This window comes from Ceratotherium simum, chromosome 17 (genome assembly GCF_057802395.1).
Source record: "Ceratotherium simum simum isolate JZ-2026a chromosome 17, ASM5780239v1, whole genome shotgun sequence".
In the NCBI taxonomy this organism is placed as follows: domain Eukaryota; kingdom Metazoa; phylum Chordata; class Mammalia; order Perissodactyla; family Rhinocerotidae; genus Ceratotherium; species Ceratotherium simum.
Genome location: NC_141916.1, coordinates 58285709 through 58307605, shown reverse-complemented (window position 1 = coordinate 58307605; position 21897 = coordinate 58285709). Strand labels below are relative to the sequence as shown.

The following is a 21897-nucleotide window of genomic DNA, read 5'->3' as shown; positions in this document are numbered from 1 at the left end:
GGAAAGAGCAAAATCCACAAACAGAGGTCTGCAGAAGGTGGACATCAACATTTTGCATGAGTGTTTATGTAATCGACTCCAAGAGGGGGATTGCAATGTGTGTGGGAATACGTTTTGTGTGGCCTTTTAGTGTTTCTAAGCATCTCACAGGCATGATCTCATTTGAGCCTTAGAAGCATCTTGTAAGATAGGCCACGTCTGATTACCCCCATTGTACAGATGGGGAAAGGGAAGCTCAGAGTTTAAAGTCACAGAGGTGATTGTTTTGAAGCCAGGATCAGAACAGAGAGCCTGTCTGTCTCAGGAGCCACCATTTTCTCCTTCTGTCTACACTTTCTCCTATGGGCACTTTTCGGCATAGACTTTGAGGAGTCCCGGGGGCAGAGGCCTCAGCTGGAGATCCGTGCCTTTGGGTTTCTGCACAGACATTAAACCTCCACTCATGTGATGTTTATAGGGCCTTCTGCAGGTTTATCCCTCTGCCATCAAGGTCTCTCCTGTTTCCATGGCTGGCCAGCTGGCAGTCAGGAACAGGTCAGACTAGTGCATCGCAGGGGGATGTTCCAGGGAAGCAGGATTCTGGAGCCAGTGAAGTGAGATGAGGCTATGGGAGAAAGGCAGAAAGAGAAAGAATGTTTCCAGACCTACACCCTACATTTCTGGATGATCTCAGAGGAAAGCTGTTTGTTCATCTGCTAATCCCAGCCCAGACACTTCTAATGTAAGAGCCCCACCCCTGCCCCTCCGAGGAGCTGCTGGCTAGTGGATGGGGGGCTCAGGTGCCTGGGTGACAAATGGGTCACATTGTGGGGAGGGGGAGGGCAGGCCCTGCCTTGCTTCTGCCTCTGAATGATCAGGTCATCTCTTCCTTGACTTTGCTCTTATGACTAAAACCCATCTACTTCTAGACAAAGTTGTAAGGATATAATAATAAAAATACTCTTTCCCCCATCACCAGGAGTTACAGTATGTCTCAGATGCATGTTCTTTCTCATAGACTAGTTTTCAGCTCCAGCCAAATTCTTTGACTCTTGGAAGTCACACCAAGGATGGGTAAGACAACTTAACTCAAGGTCAGTGAACTCTCACTGTGGGTCTTCAGTATGCCTTGTCCTGGCATTTGCTGGGAAGTGACAGACTCTCTCCTTGACCAAATTTTAGACAGGCTCCTCTGAGCTGTTTTTCAGCTAGGGCTCATCCTTAGGCCCTGTCCTAGGCCTGCCTAGCCCAGTTTTTAGAAAGAATCCTGTTAAGTCTGTTTAGCAAGAATCCCCCCATCCTTGATGTACAAGACCTTGGCCTGCCTTTAGCAAGAATCCTGTCAGGCCAGTTTAGCCCCCCACCCTTGATGTCTCCTCTTAGTAATTTTCCATCCACTGACACCCTCACTCTGTTTGTTGGCTGTAAATCCCCAGCTGTCTTTGCTGTGTTCGGAATTGAGCTCAGTTCTATACTGAAGTCTCTCTCCCATATTGCAATAGTACTGGATAAAATCTGTCTTTATCATCTTTAACTGGTGTACAGCTCTATTTCTCTTTAAAAGAAGGTAAGCGGTGGTTTTCTCAGTGAACAAGGACAAATCCACCGCGGAGAGAGGGGATCAGTGAGGTTAAACCTAACCAGGCCCTGCCCCTGGGTCACAGTTGAGTCTGGGTGGCTCTGAGATACCTGGAGACAGGATACTCAACAGCCCAGCCATTAGTAATTTAAGGAGTAGGGTATTCCCTTTGCAGACTTCACAACATAGTTGAAAGACAAGCAAGGCTTTGGATTCAGAAAGATCTAATTGTACATCTACCGCTTATAAACAGTGGCTGCTCAAATAAGTGGCCTTGGTTTGGCCACTTTGGCCTTGCCTGGTTTCTTCCTCCAGATGGTGGGATAACAACGCCTGCCCCACAAGCCTGCTGTGAGGACTGTTACGTGCGTCAGACCCGGTGTGGTGTTTGGCACACGTGTGAAGTACTCAATAGGCATTCCGTCCCCCTAACAATTTCTGAGTTTGGGGTTTTGAACTTCAAAGTCAGAAGATGTGAGTTCCGGCCCCTTTAGAATTTTGTAAACTGCCAACGGCCAGTAGTTCTTTCACTCGCTTCTCTCTGGGCTTATTGACCAGAGCAGTGAGCAGACTGTGGGCCAGCAGGGACTCAGTGGTAGCAGAACAAAAGGTAATATTTCCTGTTTCACAGCACTGCCTTCTGTTCCCAGACCCATCCCCCATCCATCCCCCACCCCTGCCCTCATTATTCACTGAGTGCATATTGCCCATCAGGCACTATGCTGGGCATTTGGTATTTCCGGTTCCCCGGCCTTTGCCTCTGTGTTAACCCTGCCAGTGGACACCCAGGCATTGCTTAGTCGCCGGGGGGAACATGGAGCTAAAGACTGTGCTGATTGGGGCCGGCTTGGTGGCACAGCGGTTAAGTGTGCGTGCTCCGCTTCGGCAGCCCGAGGGTTCGCACGTTCGGATCCTGGGTGACACCAATGCACTGCCTGTCGAGCCATGCTGTGGTGGCATCCCACATACAATAGAGGAAGATGGGCACGGATATTAGCCCTGGGCTGGTCTTCCTCGGCAAAAAGAGGAAGATTGGCATGGATGTTAGCTCAGGGCTGATCTTGCTCAAAAAAAAAAAAAAAAAGACTGTGCTGATTTAACTATTGACACTTGTCACTTGCCCTCTGGTAAGTGAACTCCTCCTGCTCCTGGCCAGACTTCTCCTCCCTGAATGCCAGCTGCCAGGGCCTGTTTCTCCTGCAACAGGTGTCACATTTGTGCCAGGAGACAGACACCCTGATCTCAGGTGACAGATAAAGCACCACCATGGGCCTCACATTCTGCCCTCACAAAGCTGGGCTATCAAATTCACCACCAGCCAGAACTTTGCCAACATCCCTCCTCTGTGCAATGATCTACCCTCAAGGGCCTGATGATGATCATTTGGCTCTTTGGTGAAAACATGGCATACACATATTCCTTGCTGCTCTTCTTCAAAGACTCTCACATACATGATTTCACTGCACCCTCACAACCTCCCTGTAAACTGTTGTCTTCTCCATTTGGAGATGAAGAGACAGAAACAGACAGGTGAAATCATTAGCCCAAGGTAACACAGTGAATAAGATAATCTGTGTAAAGGACCTAATGCCCAGAGTGTAATAAGCACTTAACACATTGCAGCTTATTATTTATTACTCATCACAACATTGCAGATCTGAAACTTGCATTCATTTCTCTTGACCTCTGGTCTGATTCTCTTGCTGATACGTCATGTGGTCAGCAGGGATATTCACACCAGGGAGAAAGGACATCCCTCGCTGCTCAGGCAGATTTAGGATAGATTTTAAAGGTATAGCGGACAGGCCTTGCTGATGGATTGGATATGGGGAGAGGAATCAAGAATAACTTCAAGATGTCTGACCTGGGCAGCTGGAAGGCTAGAGTTGCCATTCACTAAGATGGGGAGGATGCAGTGTCAACAGGAGAGGTGGAGCTGAAAGTGGTGCCTGAGAGAGAAGTGGAAGCATGGAGGGTGGGGCTGGGGAACATCCAACAGGCAGATGCAATGGAAATGGCATTTCTGAAGCTTTATCTCCAGCCTTGGGGCAGGGCTCCACTGGAAAGGGCTAGCACCTTCCCTGAGCCAAAACACACTTACAAGAGAAGGACTGACCCCTCCAGGGCCCTAGAAAAGTGGGGTTGAAGGAGAGTCTCGGAGGGCTGGTCCCATAGCTCCACCAGATGTAAAGCAAAGATCCAGGGCCGGCCCCGTGGCTTAGCGGTTAAGTGCGCACGCTCCGCTACTGGCAGCCCGGGTTCGGATCCTGGGCACGCACGGACACACCGCTTCTCCGGCCATGCTGAGGCCACGTCCCACATACAGCAACTAGAAGGATATGCAGCTAAGACATACAACTATCTACTGGGGCTTTGGGGAAAAAAATAATAATAATAATACTTAAAAAAAAAAACAAAAAACAAAGATCCAGGGTGAATTAGACGATTTGCTAAGAAGCCTCGCATCTGTACAGAGGAAAGGTGATGAAATCCAGAGGAGCCGAACAGAGACACAGCCTACGTCCCACCAGAGACCAGGAGGTTGTCCAGGGAACGGGAGGTTGTGACATCCAGGGCATGGTTCCATAAATGCCAGGAACCGGCACTGAGTCCCGGGATGAAAAAGCAGGGACTGTGGCTCTGACCTTGGCGTGCACTTGAGGGCCAGTCACTCGTCCTCAGAACAGAGCTGCTAAAGCTAGAAGCCAGCAAGGCCTGGACCCCACCAGAAACCTGAGGTGGCAGAGAGAGTCAGGGATGAAGCCAGGGACTGTCACCCGGGAGGGAGTCTCTAAGGCAAACCCAAAGCTCCAATGGCAGAGACAGGGCTGTGTGGCTTAACCTTCCCTTCCCAGCCCATGACACCCCTGGGAACTCGATGCAAGAGAATAATGTAACTATGACAGTTAATGTTTATGTGTCAGGCATATATACATGTACATATTTATGCTAAATGAAATATAGATTATTTTATTTAATACAACCACCCTACAGGAAAACAAGGCTTAGAGGTTAAAAATCTTGCTGAAAGTTACAAAGGTAGTAAGTGACAGAGGCCAGTGTTTGGACCCAGGATGAAAGTCTGTGTCCTTAATTCCATTACTCCCTATTGAATATACTTGAGAATTTTTGTTCACCCCTACCATCATCATCATTATCACCTGGTGTCAGCCACCCATTAGTCACCAGCCTATCTCCTCCCCAATTACCACACACACACATACATTCACACACTGCAGACCATTTCCTTACTCTCTCTAATTTGGCCACTAACACCTCTCCATATAAGCCAAAGAAAAGCATGAGAGAGTGCAGAGACCCAAATATCCCAAAACAGCTGGAAAATGGGACATGAAAGCATCTGAGCATAGGCCTGCTACCCTCTTCCTAGTTTCTGAGCCTCTTCCTTCTCGACATAAGGGTAAACAATCCAGCCATGTGTCTGTGAGCAGGGGTTGGCCCAGGGGATTATAAATGGTTCGCTCAGCTCCGTCTCACTCTCCCTTATAGCACAGGTGGGACAGGAGAGGGTCAGTGAGGAACAGGAGAGAGGTGGGATCCTGAGGTCTTCCTAGCTCCTCTTTGATGAGCAGGTAGGGCCTTATATGGGTAGGGCCCTGATGAGCCTCCCCGTCCCCCTCAAGCTGCTGTTGCTCAGAGGTGGGATCAGGAACCAGAACAGCCAGCTGCTCCCCCAGCTCTCTGCCAAGCTAGCCCCTGAGCTGCTGTAATGGTTGTGGCTGCTGGCAGGCCAAGGCTTGCCAGCAAGAGACAAGGGACTGTACCTACTATTGTGTGGGTGCCACCTACAGGTGGCCCAAAAGAGGGCATCAGAGCTGAGCCAGGTGTGTGCTTGTGTATTTCAGCCCTGCTGTCAGTGCTTCCTGCTCACCCAAACATCCCAATTCAATTATAAAACTTGAAGGTGGTAGATGAGGAGAAGAGATAGAGAGAGGGCACCTGCCCTTTCTACTCTGGTGCTGCTCCTCTGGGAATGTAGGATCTGTCTGTACACAGCCCAGCTCAGTAATTTTCCATTCCCCAAGCCATAGATTTGATTAGTAAAGGCCCCAGAAGGTTTGGCCAGGCCCCAAGGCACCTTGAGAATATCGTCATCATCACCATCATCGTTACAAAAAACAAAACAGAAACAAACAAAAAAACCCCACAACATTTAAGGCCCCATTTACTAGTCAGTGTTATGACAGGACAGTTACAGCCACAAACACAGTTCTGCTCAAAGGGAATTTCAACTTAAGACCCTTGATGAAATGGGGTGGCTTCAAGAAAATCTAGATGTAACAGGATCCAGAATTTCCAAAACTGGCCCAAGCCCAATGAAGAGATGCTTTAATCCTATGGCGCACCTAAACAAGGACCACTTAGGTGTTTTTAGGACTCCTCAGATCAGGACTGACTTTTCTGAACCCACAAAACTGGTCGTTTCCAGTCTTCTTTCTGGACTGGGAGACAGACCAGCTTCTTTTTTTTCTTTTTTTGCTGAGGACGTTTCACCCTGAGCTAACATCTGTTGCCAATCTTCCTCCTTTTTGCTTGAGGAAGATTTGCCCTGAGCTAACATCCATGCCCATGTTCCTCCACTTTATATGTGGGTTGCCGCCACAGCATGGATAATGAGTGGTGTATGTCCATGCCCGGGATCCGAACCCACAAACCCAGGCCGCCAAAGAGGAGCGCGCCGGACTTAACCACTATGCCACGGGGCTGGCCCCCAGATCAGCTTCTGAATGTGGAGGAAGATGTGAGACGATCCTTTCCCTACCTGGAGTCTTTCAAAGAGGAAGTTTATTGGTGGTTAAGAGTAAGCAATCAGCAAGTTGAGAAAGAGTAAATAAATAAATAAATAAATCACCAGGCATTTAGTGAGCACTTGTTGTATACTTAGAACTCTGCTAACTGCTGTGATAGATAGAAGGTACAAACAGAGATATTTAGCTCCATCCATTCCTAGGAGCACTTAGGGCAGATGTCATGATAAATGAAAGGACCAATATGTCTGCAGACTCGTATATGGGCCCTGGCACTCACACCCATGCCCATTTGCAGGGCATGCACAAGCCAGTTCTGCTTTATGCAAACAGACAGACATACATTAGAGAGCTGGGCTAACTGGATGCTAATGATGCAATATTGCTTGATGATTTTCCAGACTTGCAGGAACTTTAGGCAAAATGTTGTGCAAACACTTCCTGGGATAAGAGAACTGGTCTTCCAGGTCCCAAAGGGTTCGGGAGAAGCAATACAGATATAGGAAAGCTCTGGTTCCATAAGATGGCAATGGAATCTCTTCAAAAATTTAATTTCTAGATTTGTGTATGTGTGTGGCAAAATAAATTAATACAAAATTTACCATCTCAACCATTTTTAAGTGGACAGTTCAGTCGCATTAAGGACATTCACATTGTTGTGCAACCACCACCACCATCCCATCTCCAGAACTTTTTCATCTTCTCCAATTGAAACTCTGTCCCCATTACACACTGACTACCCATTCTTCCCTCCTCCCAGCCTGGCAACCACTATTCTACTTTCTGTCTCTGTGAATCTGACTGTGCTAGATACCTCATGTAAGTGTAATCATATAATATTTGGCCTTTTGTGTCTGATTTATTTCATCTAGCATAATATCTTCAAGATTCATCCATGTGGTAGCTTGTGTCAGAGTCTCCTTCCTTTTTTTTTTGGTGAGGAAGATTGGCTCTGAGCTAACATCTGTTGCCAATCCTCGTCTTTTTGCTGAGGAAGATTAGCCCTGAGCTAACATCTGTGCCCATCTTCCTCCATTTTGTATATGGGACACCACCACAGCACGGCTTGACGAGTGGTGCACATGTCTGTGCCCAGGATTCGAACCTGTAAACCCTGGGCCGCCGAAGCAGAGCATGGGAACTTAACAACTACGCCAACGGGCCAGCCCCTCTCATTTCTTCTTAAGGCTGAACAATAGTCTATTGTATGTAAAGACCACATTTTGTTTCTCCCTTCATCTGTTGATGGACATTTGTGTTGTTTCTACCTTTTACCTATTGTAAATAATGCTGCTATGAACAGGGATGTGCAAGTACCTGTTCAAGTCTCTGCTGTCTTTCTTTTGGTAGGGCACTCTCTTTTAAACTGTTAATGTGGCCGGCCCCGTGGCGTAGTGGTTAAGTTCGCACACTCTGCTTTTGCAGCCCAGGGTTCGCAGGTTTGAATCCCGGGTGCAGACTGACGCACCGCTCGTCAAGCCATGCTGTGGCGGCGTCCTACATACAAAATAGAGTAGGATGGGCACAGATGTTAGCTCAGAGCCAGTCTTCCTCAATCAATCAATTGATCAATCAACTGCTAACAACTGTGTCCATTCCAGAGATCAAAGTAGGAGCTGAAGGTCAGCAGGGCCAGGCTGCTATCCTCACGGTAGAGACAGGGTGGCAAACCTCATGTTCTACTGAGACTGCGAGAAGTCTGGGGGACAGTGGGGAGAAGGAGGAGGAGTGTTGGGTGAGGGGGATCAGGTTGGAACAATTCCAGCCAACAAGTTAGGAGGAAAAGCAGAACTTCTGAGTGGGCCCAGGGCAGGGCTCTCCCCAGGGACAGTGATGTCCTAGTCTACCAGCCAGTGTAGATATTAGCAGTTTCAACACACCCCAGCTTCAGAGGGAGGTGAAGTTACCTGGGCCCCAAGAAACTCCCTCTCAGTGCCGACACCAGTCCACAAACTGCTGGTTACCTGTCCTCAATGAGGTAGGTACAGAAACTTAGAGTAAGCATTTATTTATTTTTTTTTTTTATGAGGAAGATCAGCTCTGAGCTAACATCCATTGCCAATCCTCCTCCTTTTTTTTCCCCAAAGCCCCAGTAGACAGTTGTATGTCATAGTTGCACATCCTTCTAGTTGCTGTATGTGGGACGCGGCCTCAGCATGGCTGGAGAAGCAGTGCATCAGTGCGCGCCCGGGATCCGAGCCCGGGCCGCCAGTAGCGGAGCACGCGCACTTAACCGCTAAGCCACGGGGCCAGCCCCTAGAGTAAGCATTTAGAACATTTTAGTGCAATCTGACATTGCTGCAACATCAGCATGGGAGAGTGGAATCATCTCACTGAACGTGGTAGAGACCATTTTGGATGCTTTGAACTCCTATGGTGAGTTGTATATGGTGCAAGCTGCATACTGGTAACGTGTAGTATGACCACATCAGTCAGTGACAGACGGGGAACTAAAAACAAAAACCAGAAAAACGGGTCCTTCACTACAGACAGTTTGTTCCAGTTAGCATCATGAGCCTGCCTGCCTACCTGTCTTCCTTCCTTCCCTCTCTTCCTTTCTAACTTCAGCAAAAGGTAATTTTGGAAAAGACCACAGAGTAGCTCACAGAATCAAAGAGAGAATCACACAACCAGGCCCCGGAACAGCCAGGAACCAGAGTAGCAACTGGAATCTCAGCAGCCAGCAAATGACTCAGCTCCAGAAACCTCTGCGTGTCTCTGCTCAGAATTCAAATTCCCAGGAGAGACATTCTGAGCTGCCCTTGCTCGGGTCAGGTGTCCCTGTGGTAGCGGATGGGTGGGAGCTCTGCAGAGAGCTGGTAAGATCCCCGAAGCTCCAGGAGAAGAGGTGGGGGAGGGGCAGTCTCATCATGGGGATTTTCTGAATCTTCCATGCAATAATGGCTTAACTCTGAACAACTGTTATTCCTAAAGAGTGGGACTTGTCTGACAGTCATATTTTTAAAGCAGGGGCGCCTTTTAAAATACAGACATGGCTGAAAGTATTCAAGACACAGACACACGTAGTTAGTTCTACAGTATTTAATAGACTTTACAGAACATGTGGAAGATGAGAGAGTTGATTATTTAGAATATCCTCAGGAAAAGTAAGTTCCAGACTCACGCAGATAGACAATGTTCAAAACACATTTCTTGGAAAGATAAGGTAAAACAATCATCTGTCAGAGCCTTTGAAAGTGATACTCCATCAATTCATTTTAACCTTGGTTTAAAAGAAGAAGAAAATGTAAGGATTGTTGTAGTCTAGGGGAGCTTAGAAATCATCATTGCAAGCCCCAAAATTCTATATGTTAGAAAACGGAAGACTCAAAGACTAGGGTCGCTGTCTAAGGTCACAACGCAAGTTAGAGGCAGAACCAGGACTAGAACCCAGGTCTCCTCTCTTCTGGTTCAGAAGTCTTCAGTTCAGACCACATAACTAACCTGCTAACGTGTGAGGGTGTGCCCAGGCTGTGAGCCTGATGGTAGAGTGGAACCAGGAGCAGGAATGTAGCACTTTGTGGTTTGGAATCCTAGGACTGAGCACAGCCCCTCTCGTGGAAACAGGGTCGTGGTCTACAGAGACAGCCTGGAGAACAAGTTTCTCTGAGTATTTGAGAGCCTGCTAGTTTGGGTCCAGACCAGTTCCAACTCTAGAATCCCTTATCGTGTAAAGGAAGGATTTGAGCTCCAGAGGCTGTGCCACACTCACCTTTGACCTCCCTTTAGCCACAGCTTTAAATACGGAAAATGTTCAATAAATGACTATTGGATTTCATTGAAATACCTTTTATTGTTTTTTACTATATTTTGTTCTCTAAGGACCTTTATTAAAAATACTTTAATTAAAAAATACTTAGGGCCGGCCCCGTGGCTTAGCGGTTAAGTGCGCGTGCTCTGCTACTGGCAGCCCGGGTTCGGATCCCGGGCGTGCACCGACGCACTGCTTCTCCGGCCATGCTGAGGCCGTGTCCCACATACAGCAGCTAGAAGGATGTGCAGCTGTGACGTACAACAATCTACTGGGGCTTTGGGGGAAAAATAAATTTAAAAAAATAAATAAATAAATAAAAAATACTTAACTTACATACCTAGAAATATCCACAAGCACATTAATTACTACTTTGCCATGCTATCTATTATCATTATACACAGAAGGAAAAAAACACCCCATTCTCTGGCTTAACAACCACTTTTTAAAATAAATGCACAGGGGCCGGCCCACAGCTTAGCGGTTAAGTGCGCGCGCTCCACTACTGGCAGCCCGGGTTCGGATCCCGGGTGCACACCAAGGCACCGCTTGTCAGGCCATGCTGTGGCAGCATCCCATATAAAGTGGAGGAAGATGGACACGGATGTTGGCCCAGGGCCAGTCTTCCTCAGCAAAAAGAAGAAGATTGGCATGGATGTTAGCTCAGGGCTGATCTTCCTCATAAAAATAAAATTAAAATAAAATAAAATAAAATAAAATAACAAATGTAAGTATATTTGAGAATAGGGAGGGATTTAGACTCAGTGGGAGAGAAGCTAAGTAGGAGCACCAATAGTCAGCTCAGTCGATATCACTTGTTTGTTGTCTACCTTCACAATTAAGAATCTGCTCATTGGACTGCCGTGTAATTGTTAAAATATCTACTTGAGCTTAAATACTATTGGTCACAAAACCGTGAGATAATCTCTACCGTCTACTCTTACCTTCACAAATCCAATGAAACACTGACTCTTGGGACAGCTGATTAAACTATTTAGTATATGGTTTTTATATCCCATACAGGCAAAGCACCAGCTCTGTGTCTATAGGGAAAAGCACAATAAATAAAGTGAGAATCTGATTTAGTCAACTGGTTATTTGATGTGTCAGTTACCATATTTTCTGAACCCCAAATCAGGATATGTGGTCTGACCCAGGCAACAGAATGTCTGAAGCAGTTAATCTTTCCTGGAAACCCAGGCCGAACAGTCACACTGTTTATTTGACATTAAATTATCAGTTTCACAGATCTCTATGGTCTTCAGCCTCACTAAATTTGCTAAATTCGCTGGTGCGATGACCAGACAGGACCGATCTATACAACTCCAGCTAGCCCATTTATAGCTGGGTTAACAGGAATGTCGGGGGCCAGCCCGGTGGTGTAGTGGTTAAGTTCGTGTGCTCTGCTTTGGTGGCCTGGGGTTCACGGGTTCCGATCCTGGGAGCAGACCTACACACTGCTTATCAAGCCATACTGTGTCATTGTCCCACATACAAAATAGAGGAACACTGGCACAGATGTTAGCTCAGGACCAATCTCCCTCACCAAAAAAAAAAAAAAACAGGAATGTTGGCTAAAGATGCACAAATAGCTCGAGAGGATAAAAGCTTATTCCAAGACCCTCCATCCCATGCCCTGCCCCTGCCCCACCCCCCAACAATTTCTTCCACTACTCTGTTTCCTCTGAGCCAGCAGGCTGATCCAGGTCTACCATTGTGCTTGGACAGAAGTGACAGCTGGCCCAAACCATACACAGAAGTGGGGACAGCACAGGATCATTGCTAGGCCAAATATATTTTGAAATTCCCCCACATAGAGGACATATGGAGAGAGTGGAAAGTGAAGAATATGAAAGTGACTAACCTGGCAGAGGAAAGCAAACTTTCAGCGTAAATATCCCTAGAATTATCATGACCACTATTGAATGTTTTTTTTGTGTGTGTGAAAAAGATGGGCCCTGAGCTAACATCTGCCAATCCTCTTTTTTTGCTGAGGAAGACTGGCCCTGGCCTAACATCCATACGCATCTTCCTCCACTTTAAATGGGACGCCAACACAGCATGGCTTGACAAGTGGTGTATCGGTGTGCGCCCGGGATCCGAACTGGCAAACCCCGGGCCGCCGCAGCGGAGCGCGCACACTTAACCGCTTGCGCCACCGGGCCGGCCCCTCTATTGAATGTTGAGTGAGCAGCTCAACTCCATCCACTCTTTGCTGAGGAGCCTGAGCTGAGAAGCAGCAGTCACTCAACCTGAATTTGTGTGCCTGCTGTGGTTGAAGAACCTCAGACACCAACAAATCCACAAGGTCTGGTGGAAACCAAAGAGGAGCTCAAGGAGAGCTAGAGAGATGAGCTGATAGAACTGCTCAGAAATTGGACAGACTACTCTGATCCTTACCAAAAACAGGAGAGAGTCAAGACAGAGCACTTTGGAGAAGGAGCCAGGGCTACAAGAAAGCTCCAAAGACGGAAAGCACGAGGGTAACATTACCACTGAGCCGTGTGCTGCTAACAGCCTAATATTTCAAGCTTTCAGATCTGTGCGACTCTCGCTTTACCCGTGTGATACCTCAATGGTTTCTGGAACTTTCTCCTACTTGGAGTACTTGTGAAGACAAGTGAGGCACAGAAAACTTAGATTATTTTTTGGCTTTCTGAGCATAAACTTTGATATTTAATAACCTGCGATAGCAGTCGGTATCCTAGCAATACATAAAACCCTTGGGAATCTATTAACTGTTTAGCATTCCCAGGTCTTAGGGGAATATGTTTTCCATCTTTCAAAGAGCCTATTGTGTGCAATCTGTAGAGTAAGAAGCAAATATTCCCTTGAGTGGGCTGCGGCACTGAGCGAGGCTTCCCTGGAGTTCACCATGGTACAAAAACAGACACAGGTTTCTCACAAAGACTGCACAGTCTGTTACTCATTTTGAACTGGCTTCTTGGATCAGTTGATTAGAGTTGTGATGGTTGCACTAAATGGCTCATACTGGGAAGGAAGCTTTAAAAAGGAGACCTGTGAAATTAAAGAGGAAGCTATACGAGCAGCCAATTAGCTAGATTGACTGAGCATCTAACACGTATTGGTAGCTGCTTTGCCTGGCTCTGGGCGTGTGACATGTATTGTGTTAAGAAACAGTTTCAGAGCCAGAAAGCCCTGCCACTTTCTATCTGTGTGACCTTTGGCAAGTTCCTTAACCTCCAAGAGCCTCAGTTGTCTCATGTCCCCACCCCCCCACCCCCATTCAGTTAGAAAGATTAATTAGGTCCATGAATGAATTAAACTAACATTTGTTCCTTGCTGCTGGGGTAACAGGCAGCTCCCTTAGTATTCGTGGTACTAGCTACATTTATTGATTGTTTACTCTTTGCCACACATTTTACATCCGTTAATTTCCAATGCACAATAACCCTGTAAGTAAGTATTACTCTCCCCATTCTCTTAATAATGAAACTGAGGTTTAAAGAGTTTACATGATTTGCTCAAGACCCTGTAAGTGGCCGAACTGGAATTCAAATTAGTTCTGTTTGGTTCCAAGTCTTCCCACCGCTGCCCAGTTAATCCTCACCGCAATCCTGTGAAGCCAATATTATGGAGACCCATTTACTACGGTACAGAAATGGAGACTGAGGAACCAGCCCACATCAGGAGTGAGAAGTCACAGCTGACAGCTCTGCCATCGCTGCTAGAGCAAGGCTGGGCTGGATTTTCACATTCAGGTCCCTATTCCTCCTGCGCATTTTCCATGACACAACTCTGCTTCACACATGCAGGGTGGGTTTGGTAACGTGGTGCCCAACGAAGCACTAAATAAGGCTCCCGGTATTCCCAGAGGAGGATCCTGGTGGACTTCACGGGTGAAGCAGGTTTAGAGTAGGTGTTTTGGAAAGTAGGTGGAGTTGCCACATTTGGGAATGGAAGTAAATCATTGCCCTTAAGGGGATCTAGATTTTACAAGGCAACCTGAATTGTTTCCATCTGCCCTCTTCAAGCCCCACCTCAGCACCTGCCTTCGTTCCCTGACCAGAATCCAGAAGCTTTTTTCTAATAAAAGTAGCATATGAACACCACACTCCCCCAACATCACAGAGTACAGAAGTTCATCAAGCAGAAAGTTATGATCCCATATAATCCCCACTCCCCTCCCTACTGGCCGCTCCCCAGGCCTTTTGCTATGTGCTTCTCATCTTTCCTATCTTTACAAGCAGGATAATTTACCTTGGGGCTCAGTCTGTGGACTGCTTCTCGTTCCTATCTAAACTCTCACCCTTGCTAATCTCATCTGGTCCTTTTGAAGACCATCTGTATGCTGATGACTTCCCTAGCTTTAGCCCTGACACTCCCTGAACTCCATATTTATCAACCCAATTTACTTACTCCCCCACTTGGAGATCTGAGAGCATCTCAAACTTAGGTCTAAAACCAAACTCTTGATTTTTCCTACCAAACCTGCTGCTCCCCATCCTCCCCGTCTTAGTGAATGGCAATCCAGCCTTCCAACCACCCAGGGCAGAAATCTTTGAATCCTTGATTTCTCTCCTCATAGCCAATCCATCAGCAAGTCCCATCAGCTCTACCTTCAAAAGCTATCCGAAATCTGACTATTCCTGACTCCTCCTCTTCCTCCACCCTCATCCCAGCCATCATCTCTTGTCTGGTCTGTTCTCCCACTCTTGCACCCTACAATGTAAGTGAGGCCATGTCAATCCCCTGCTCAAAACCCTCCAATGCCTTCCCAATTCACTCAGAATACAATCCAAGGTCTTTTCGATTGCCTATGAGTAAGGTTTGTTGGGGACAGACAGTTTACATTGGTTGTCCTGGCAGTGTTATTAACAGCACCCACCTTCACTATTAAACATGTCCCAATTTGTAAATAAATGATATGGTCACCCTACTAATGATGCCCTACAGATTAAATCCTTGCCTTAATCTCATCTCCTATCCCTTTATCATCATTCCACTCCAGCTACACTGATTTCCTTGCTGTTCTTCCAACATGCCAAGCACACTGTACCGCAGGGTCTTTGCACTTCCTCTACCTGAAAGATACTTCCCTCAGATATTTCCGGAGCCCACTTGCTCTCTTCACTCCAGTCTCTGCTCAAATATCAGAAGCCTTTCCTGCTCATCCCATCTACAATAGCACTCTCTCTACTTCAGCCCATCACTCTCTCTAACTCTGCTTTTTTTGGGGTGACCTGAGGAAGATTTGCCCTGAGCTAACATCTGTTGCCAATCTTCCTCTTTTTTTTGTTGTTATGTGAGCCACTGCCACAGCATGGCCACTGACAGACGAGTGGTGTGGTTCTGCACTCAGGAACCGAACCTGGGCCACTGAAGTGGAGCGTGCCAAACTTTAACCACCAGGCCATCGGACTGGCCTGCATTATTTTTCTTTTTTTTGTGAGGAAGATCAGCCCTGAGCGAACATCCATGCCAATCCTCCTCTTTTTGCTGAGGAAAACTGGTGCTGAGCTAAGATCCATGCCCATCTTCCTCCACTTTGTATGGGATGCCGCCACAGCATGGCCTGACAAGCAGTACGTTAGTGCGTGCCCAGGATCCGAACCTGGGCCGCCAGCAGCAGAGCGCGTGTGCTTAACCGCTACGCCAGGGGGCCTGCCCCCGCATTATTTTTCTTAATAGCACTTATTACCACTTGACTTATTATGTGTGCATGTGTGTAAAATCTATCTTCTCCCCACACATACTTTGTTCCTATGGTCAGCACATAGTAGGCACCTATAGAATAAAGGATGTCACTGTTAATAGTATCCAGTCCATCTAGTTTCACACAGTGGTTAAGAGGAAGAACTCTAGAGTTGGATGCCATGAAATCTAGCTATGTAATCTTTATCTCTAAACCTTGTGTTTCCTTCTCTAAAATAGTGATGTTAGTAGGATTTACCTTATGGGGTTATCGTGAGGATCAAATGAAAGTGGCATATAGTAAGTGCTCAATAAATACTGGAGATAATAATAAAAAAATAAGAGTTAATACATTTAGCATCCACTATGAGCCAGGCAGTGTGCTAAACATTTTATAAATATTGTCTCATTTAGTTCTCATAAAAACCCTTAGAGGTAGGTACTATTATTATCTCCATTTTACAGATGAGGAAATTGAAATTCAGAGAGGTTAAGTAACTTCTCTAAAGTCACACAGCTGGTAGGTGCTAGAGCCAGGATTTGAACCCAAGGTCTCTGGTTCTAGCATCTGTTTTTATCCACTATTCTGCTTTGATTACAAACTTTTCCTAGGCATAGTTCCCTATGTTTCCTAAAAATTCCAAGTGTTCACCACAACCAGTAAACTACAGAGATACATATTTTTAAAAGTATCTCCTCTGGGGGCCAGCCCAGTGGCCTAGCAGTTAAGTGCGCACGCTCTGCTGCTGGCGGCCTGGGTTCGGATCCCGGGCACGCACCGATGCACCGCTTGTTAGGCCATGCTGTGGTGGTGTCCCACATAAAGTGGAGGAAGATGGGCACAGATGTTAACCCAGGGCCAGTCTTCCTCAGCAAAAAGAGGAAGGTTGGCATGGATGTTGTTAGCTCAAGGCTGATCTCCCTCACAAAAAAAAAAAAAAAGTATCTCCTCTTCTTCTATCCCTCCCCACCATAACTAATGCTAACGGTTAAGCAAACTTCCATACCTTTCTACTTGCTCACACACTAATAGAGTTTATTAGTTTTTGTTCGAAAAGATAGGTTCATACTACATATCTATTACTCTGCGACATGCTTTTCTCACTCACATCATGGACATTTCTCTAGGTCTAAACAGAATTCAGTTTTTTAAAATAGCTGCAGTAATATTCCATGGTATGGCTATGGCACAATTCAGCAAATTATTTTCCTACTGATAGACATTCGATTGTTTCCAAACAATGCTTCAGGCACGTATGGCTGCTATGATTTCTATAGATCAAGTTCCAAAGTAAGATTGCGAGGTACATTGTATCATAAAAATTTCAGTAATTTACCTATTACTTTCCAAAAAGGTCTGAAAACAACTCATATTGTCACCAGTATTATCTAAAGGTGTCTGTATCCATGCAACTTCATCAGCACCACATATTAATCTTTAAAATTTTGGCCAGTCTGATGGAAGTGTATATTTTTAAAAGGTAGATGCGTTTATACTAATATATATCACCCTGCAGCTTGCTTTTTTCCCCTCAATAATACCATGGACATCTTTTCAATCGTTTAAAAATTTTGTTGTTTATGTCATACGATTCACCTATGTCACCTGGAGCACATTTCTTTCCCACCTGAGACAGTTGATCTATGAGTGAAATGGGGATGGCAATCTTGACCTGCCTTAATTGGCAAGAGGAGGTAGAAATTGTTTTACAAAAAGTGCAGAATCACTTCACACCCACTAGGATAGCTACCATTGAAAAGACAGACAATAACAAGTGTTGGTGAGGTGGAAGAAACTGGGACCCTCATACACTGCTGGTGGGAATGTGAAACAGTGCAGCCACTTTGGAAAATAGTCTGGCAGTTCCTCAAAAGGTAAAACATAGTCACCATAATTCTACTCCTTGGTATATACCCAAGAGAAATAAAAACGTCATAGCAGCATTATTCGTAATAGCCAAAAAGTGGAAACAACCCAAATGTCCAACAACGATAAATGGATAAACAAAATGCAGTATATCCATACAATGGAATATTATTCAGCCATAAAAAGAAATGAAATACTGATGCATGCTACAAGGTGGATGAGCCTTGAAAACATTATGCTAAGTAAAAGAAACCAGACACAAAAGGCCACAAATTGTATGATCCCATTTATATGAAATGTTCAGAATAGGCAAATCCATACAGACAGAGAGTAGATTAGAGGTTGCCAGTGCTGGGGGTGAGGGGATAGGAGTGACTGCTAAATGGGTACCTGGTTTCTTTTGGGAACGATAAAAATGTTCTGGAATTAGATAGTGGTGATGGTTGCACAACCTTGTAAATACACTAAAACCACAGAAGTGTATACCTTAAGGAACAGATAAAGCCCCACAGCCTCTACTCTGTCCACTCCACCTTTTGGGTCTCTGTTCTCCCTCCTTCCCCGAGCATCTCCACCCCCAGTTTAATTATTATGATCCCTAGAGAGCAGGCAACAGGTTTCTTTTCAAAGCTGACTGGTAGGGTTTATAGATAGCACTGCTCCTCCCTCTCATACCCAACCCCCTCTTCTTTGTACCCAGATCGTTTACTTATTAAACCAATTAGATTAAATGACTCACATTGTACCCTTGGGCATGAGGCGGGGTAAACAGCTCACAAAAGAGTCTGACTTACACTTGAAAGGGCCTGCTTCCCTCTCAGCCCAGCCAGACTCTCCTTACCAGCCCCTCCTCCTGCCCACCACCCCCCACAAAGCATTTCTCAGATCGCAGGAAGAAACCTGAGCATCAAGGGGGAATTGCTACCCCAACCCACTGTGCTTTCTCACCTCCAAGGAAGCCACACCAACCACTCAAAGAGCTGACACAATAGTCTTCTTATTTCCACTGCTCACAAAGCCAGCAGGCAACCAGCTCGGCATACAGGCAAATGCTTATAGAATTCCTCCTTCTTCAAAGACTTGTCATGTGCAAGATCGCCAGGAGGGTATCTGGAGCCCCCTTGCCTGTGCTTTGCTGCCACATCTTAGCACCACACAGTGTACCCCACTGCTGTTTCTTTGGGTGCTCCATCCCTGTCAAAACTTGCTTGAGTTGGATGCTTTGCAGCTAACTAGTTGAAACAACCTGGGTCCATCACTCATCTTACCCGAAAAATAAGGGTAAGGCTCTAAATTATTTCTCCAGCCTCTAAGACTTGTGAATTTTCAGTTCAATAAACACTGATTGAATTCACTAGGTCCTGAAGGGGAAGAAAAATATGTCAAACAAGGTCTCCATCCTCAGGGAAGACTCAGTGGCCTAGCAGGGGAAAGGAGGGCTAGATAACTTCAATATAATGCAGCAAGGGATGAAATAGGGGTGAATACAGAGGCTCTCCTGGAGTGTGGGTAAGAGGATTCCTGGTCTCCTTTGCTCCCTGCTCCTACCACCCCACCCCACAGCGCACTTCTCTGCCCTGCCCCCTAGGGCCCCGGTCAAGGACACGTATCATCAAGGCTGGTAGGAACTTCTCTAAGCCACAGTTATAACAACCCAGTTCTGCTCCCAGCACCTCCTTCCAAACACCACCTCGGAGGCATCCCTCCTGACAGCCTGGAATCCAGGAGGGAAGTGTGATTTGAGTCAGATCCTGTCCTGGAGTGGAACCACATCCTCTTGCCACCCCCACCCAGGCATTTCCGCCTTTGCATATTTATAAGACTCTCTTAAAATAGGTCCTAGCAAACAGGAGCAGAGACCTGATTTGGGTCGATGAAATCAGCATTTGGGAGAGTAAAGCCTGCCTGAGAGCAAAGTTGCTATTTTTGCTCCTATTCCATATCCGGGTTTCAGTATCATCCAAATGCCCCAGGAAGCCTCCCTCTCCCCCATTCAGTGCTGCTTCCCAAGTTTCTCCTGCCCTGGCAACCGCCCTCTCTCCTGTCCTCTCAGTGCAGTTGAGTGTCCTAAAACAGAGTGGCCCCAGGCTTCCTTCTAATGCTCATTTATTATTAAGCAATTGCATTTTGCAAAGTACTTCTCCACTGTCAGCCCTTTTGCTCAATGAGCCCATCCCGCCACACCTAAATGGGGTCTGAGTTCTAGAAGGGAGGGGAGCAAAGGTACAGTGGAAGGGCAGTACGTGCAGATGTCCTCGGCCCCATCAGCCTCCAGACAAGTTGTCCGTCACCTCTGAAGTGTAGGAAAGCAGGCAGTGATGAGGAAAGCAGTGCCGCAGGAGTGTGTCTGTCTAAATACTGCTGGGACCTAGGTATCTGTGTTGGGTGAGAAAAACCAGCTGAATGTGTTGTCTCCACCGTTCCCAAGGAAAGCAACTCCCTAGCAAGGCTCTCAGACTGTCCTGTCAGGCTCACAAACTGCACAAGAAGAGAGGACTTGGGCTCCAGGCTCCTCCCTGAGAAATGATTTATTCTATTTTGCAGTGTGGGAAGCCTGCCGGAGGGCTTTGTGGAACAAGACAAAGAGGTTTGTCTATGTCTTCCCTTACTATGGTTTGTCTAAGTCCCAAGTCGGAGAAGGTCAGTCCTAAAAGGAGAGTGTTTGTAATCCCTGGTCGGGGGAAGAATAGCCCTGGAGCTCTGCTGTGGGGGCCTCTGCAAATGAGAGGTCAGAGGGAAAAGGCCAGGGCCGAGGGGTGACCATGGGGCTTGGCCTGGCGGTGATTGTTTAAGTGGGAGGGTTTAAGGCAGATCAGAGGCTATGATCTGCAGAGAACCAAACCTGAGTTAAACAGGCAAAATTTAAAAATAAAAAAGTGTTCCAAAATACATACTAGTCTTTCTGAGGTGACAGAGACGATGTGAAGGAGCTGGAAGCTTGCGTCCAGCCTAGGTCCAGCCTGGACTGGAGGGGAAGAGAGAAGAGGCAGTAACAGAAGACATTCTGCTCCCACTGGCTGTGGGACCTTGGGCTAGGTCATTTTTCAGGTCTTTTCCAATTATAATTGATAATCATCAGAAATTTCTTTCAGAGGTTAATACCAACCTTCTACTGGAGCGCTGCTGACAGGTGGCCACCAAGCCACTGCTAGAAATATCCAGTGACAGGGCATGTTCCACATGCCGAAGCAGTCTGCCCAGTGTGGATGGTTACCGAATTCTTGTCTTTTGTAGGGCCTCCCAGAACAAGCCCAGCTCTTTTACGGGAAAGTGCTTCAACCAGAGTTGTAAGCCCTCATACGTGTGGAGCCACGTGTGAGAAGAGAGGTGAGGCGTGGGGGCGGCAGTGCCAGCAGTACTATAGGCCACTTAGTTTCTTTTCTCTGAGCTCCGTCACTTCACTTATGTCCGAGTTCTCTGGCCCTAACAGTGTCAAAACTCTGAGAGAGCAGGCAGTGTCTGTGTAATTCACTAGATAGCATCCAGGCCCAGGGACACTCTCAGACAGGCGCTGTCTGCCAAGCGCAGTGTAAAATGACCGGGCAGAGCCACTCGATAGAACACTGCAGCGATTTTAAACGGTGTGGAAAGCCTCACTCACTAACCCAGAAAGATGTTCAAAATGTATAGTAATGTGAAAAAAAGTTGCCATACATATTACAAAAGTGAAGCTATTAAAAAAAATCTTTACAAGTGTTGCAGCCAACAGCCTAAGGAGACGTGGTGACTGAATATAATGTGGTGATGTGAAGGGGACCTGGAACAGAAAAAGGACTCTGAAAGGAAATCAGAATAAGCAGGCATTTCAGTTAATAATAATGTATCAATATTGGTTTATTAATTGTGACAAATGTACCATACTAACATACATTAATAATCGAGGAAACTGGGTGTGAGATAAATAAGAACTCCCTGTACTATCTTTGCAATTTTTTATAAACATAAAACAATTCTGGGCCGGCTCCGTGGCTTGGTGGTTGAGTGCGCGCGCTCTGATGCTGGCGGCCTGGGTTCGGATCCCGGGAGCGCCCCGAGGCACCACTTCTCCGTCCAACGTGAGGCCGAGTCCCACGTACAGCAACTAAAAGGATGTGAACCTATGACATACAACTGTCTGCTGGGGCTTTGGGGGGAAAAAAAACTGAATAAATAAAATCTTTAAAAAAAAAAAAAAAAAAAAAAAAAAAAAAAAACAATTCTAAAATTAAAAGTTTATTTAAAAGTGTACCTATGTCTATAAATACAGGTGTTTATATGTATATATGTATCTATAGCCATAGAAGAAACGAGAGGAAGG

At 46.3% G+C, this 21897-nt stretch overlaps 1 protein-coding gene across 2 annotated transcripts in view; it reads right to left on the bottom strand.

Moving 5' to 3' along the window:
* The window catches only part of B4GALNT3 (beta-1,4-N-acetyl-galactosaminyltransferase 3), a 98563-nt gene that overhangs the window by 28389 nt on the left and 48277 nt on the right, over positions 1-21897 (bottom strand). The gene's annotated exons all lie outside the window — the stretch shown is intronic.